The following is a 2906-nucleotide window of genomic DNA, read 5'->3' on the forward strand; positions in this document are numbered from 1 at the left end:
TGGCGGTGGCGTCTCAGCCAATGGGCTGGGGCCGTTCTGGTCCTGGGGTCGCCATGGTGACGGCCTCGCTTGGCTTCCTTTTTCCGTTGACCTGAAAGAGGCGATTTCTTCTCTTTCCCCTCCTCTTTTCTTGGTTTTTCTCTTTATACTGAACGCTTTTAAGGGCTTTGGGTTTTTTTTTTTTTCACCTTCCTTGCCGTCCCTTGGTGTCTCAGGGTGAGGAAAGTGCTGACTTCCATAGTGAACTGAGTTCTCAAGAAGACCAAATTGTAGATGCTCTCTGTGCTTTCTGGGACCGTTTTTATTCATCTATCTTTTTACCTTCCCTCCATTCTTTCATTCTATTCTGCACATATTTATTTACTGTCACTGTGTTCCAGGTACCATGCCACTTCTGGTTAGCAGAAAACAGCAAGATTCTTGCTCTCTAGGTGTTCGCCTGGTGGTGATTGAGTACAAGCTGCCTCACTGACAGGTTGCGTGGCCCTGGTCAAAAGTTTTTTCAGTCTCTTTAATAGATATAGATGCAAAAATCACCAACAAGATACTGGCAAACAGTGCAACAGATCATCAAAAAGATCATACATCATGATCAAGTAGGCTTCATCCCAAGGATGCAAGGATGGTTTAACATACTCAAATCAATAAATGCAATATATCTCTCAAACAGAAGTGGGTAAAAATCACATGATCATCTCAATAGATGCAGAAAAAAGCCTGTAACAAAATCCAACATCTTTTCAAGATCAAATCACCTAAGAATGTAAGTATAAAAGCCATTAAGGACAAACCAACTGCCAACATCATATTAAATGGAAAAAAAAAACTGAAAGCGTTCCCTCTAAAATCAGGAACAATACAAGAATGTCCACTATCACCACTTTTGTTCAACATAGTACTCAAAATATTAGCAATAAAAATTAGGCAAGAAAAGGAATAAAAGGGATATGTACAGGAAAAAGTCAAACTATCATTATTTGCAGGTGACATGGTCCTCCATATTGAAGATCCAAAACATCTACCAAAATACTCGTAGAATTAATAATCAAATTCAGCAATGTAGCAGGACATAAATTCAACACACACAAATCAATAATGTTCCTGTACACCAATAATAAGCCCATTGAGAAAGAAATTAGGAAAACATATCACTCACAATAGCACCATGAAAAATTAAATACTTAGGAATTAACCTAAGGAAGTAAAAGATCAGCAAAAAATAATATTCTGAAATTTATTTTTTCAATAAAAACGATAGTATTCTGAAAAAGAAAATTCAAGAGAACATCAGAAAATGGAAGGATGTCCCTGGTTCCTGGCTAGGCAGAACGAATATAGTCAAAATGATCGTATTTTCAAAGTTGATACACAGATTTAACACAATCCCAATTAAAATACCAATGGCATTCTTCACAGAACTGCAGAAACAATCCTAAAATTCATAGGGAACCAGAAGAGACCCAGAATAGCAAAAACAATTCTGGTAACAGTAGCAAAAAGGAAGAGATCAACCCTGACACTGAAGTCATGTTACAAAGCTACACTGATAAAAACAGTGTGATGCTGGCCCAAAAACGAACATGAGGATCAATGCAACAGAATAAAGAATGCAGAATTTTAAAAAAAACAAGCACATTCAACTATTTGATCATTGACAAAGGAGCCAAAAATATACACTGGAGGAAAGATAGTTTCTTTAATAAGTAGTGTCAGGAAAAATGGCTATCCATATGCAGAAGGTTGAAACTAGACCCATATCTCTTACCATGTACTAAATTAAAATCAAAATGAATCAAAATGTATCAGAGAATAAAATGTTAAAAACACTTACCCTACTGGAGATAAAATAGATAAAAGTCTTGAAGTCATAGGTGTAAGCAAGGATTTTTGAACAGAACCCAGTTGCGTAAGAAATAGTACCAAGAATCAACAAATGAGATTGTATCAAATTAGAAAGTTTCTGCACAGCAAAAGAAACAACCAATAGAATGAAAAGACAACTTACATATTCACAAAAATTTTCTCTGGCTATTTCTTAGATCACAAATATCAAGAACATATAAAAAATTAGAATTTCCCAAATAAAAGACCCAATCAAGAAAATAGGCAAGTGAAATGAATAGATACTTTACAGAAGTACAAGTGGCCATTAAATACATGGAAAAATGTTCAACATTTTTGACCATTAGCGAAATGTAAATTAAAAATATTGAGATTCCATCTTACTCCAGAGAGAATGATCATCATCAAGAAATCAATAACAAATACTGACAAAGCTATGGGGAAATTAAGGATTATTTCCACATTGGTGGTGGGAATGTAAACTAGTACAACCACTATGGAAATCATCACGGAAATTTCCAAAAAAACTAAAAGTAAAAATCTCATCCAGGCATCTTCCTGAAAATGCTAAAGACATCATAGTACAGTGATACATGCATGCCCATGTTTAGAACAGCACAATTCACAATAGCTAAATCTTGGAAGCAGCCTATACGTCTATCCACAGATGAATGAGTAAAGAAAATGTGGTATTTACACACCATGGAGTATTACTTCACAGTAAAGATAAAGTCGAGTCATTTGTAGGAAAATGGATGCACTTTGAGACCGTAATATTAAGTGAAATAGATCAGACACACAAACTCAAATATCACATGATTTCCCTTATGTGAAAAATTCAAAATTTAATAAAGAGCAAAATAAAAAGATAATAGGGAATAGAGAGATGGATCTTTCTCAAATGGGAAAGGGTACCAAGAGATCGGAAGAAGGGGAGGTAGGAGAGGAATCAGGATAAAAAAACGAAGTAAGATGTGTTACATATATGTACAAACTCCCCACAAAGAATGTAAACATTATATACTGGAAATGTGTACTAATTTAAAAAAACTATATGAAACTCT

The sequence above is a fragment of the Chinchilla lanigera genome, unplaced genomic scaffold (assembly GCF_000276665.1).
Source record: "Chinchilla lanigera isolate Chin_1 unplaced genomic scaffold, ChiLan1.0 scaffold00030, whole genome shotgun sequence".
In the NCBI taxonomy this organism is placed as follows: domain Eukaryota; kingdom Metazoa; phylum Chordata; class Mammalia; order Rodentia; family Chinchillidae; genus Chinchilla; species Chinchilla lanigera.